This window comes from Arachis duranensis, chromosome 8, assembly GCF_000817695.3.
Source record: "Arachis duranensis cultivar V14167 chromosome 8, aradu.V14167.gnm2.J7QH, whole genome shotgun sequence".
In the NCBI taxonomy this organism is placed as follows: domain Eukaryota; kingdom Viridiplantae; phylum Streptophyta; class Magnoliopsida; order Fabales; family Fabaceae; genus Arachis; species Arachis duranensis.
In genome coordinates, this window is record NC_029779.3 from 15,267,797 (window position 1) to 15,268,114 (window position 318).

The window sequence follows — 318 nt, forward strand, 5'->3', positions numbered from 1 at the left end:
CTGGGAACACCAAACCTGCTGAAGATGTGTTTCTGGAGGAATTTCAGCACGGTCTTGGTATCATTAGTGGGTGTAGCAATTGCTTCTACCCACTTAGATACATAGTCCACTGCCACCAGGATGTAAGTGTTTGAGTATGATGGTGGGAATGGACCCATGAAGTCAATCCCCCATACATCAAACAATTCAATCTCTAAGATCCCTTGTTGAGGTATGGCGTATCCGTGAGGTAAGTTACCAGCTCTTTGGCAGCTGTCACAGTTACGTACAAACTCTCGGGCATCTCTATAGAGAGTAGGCCAGTAGAAGCCACATTGG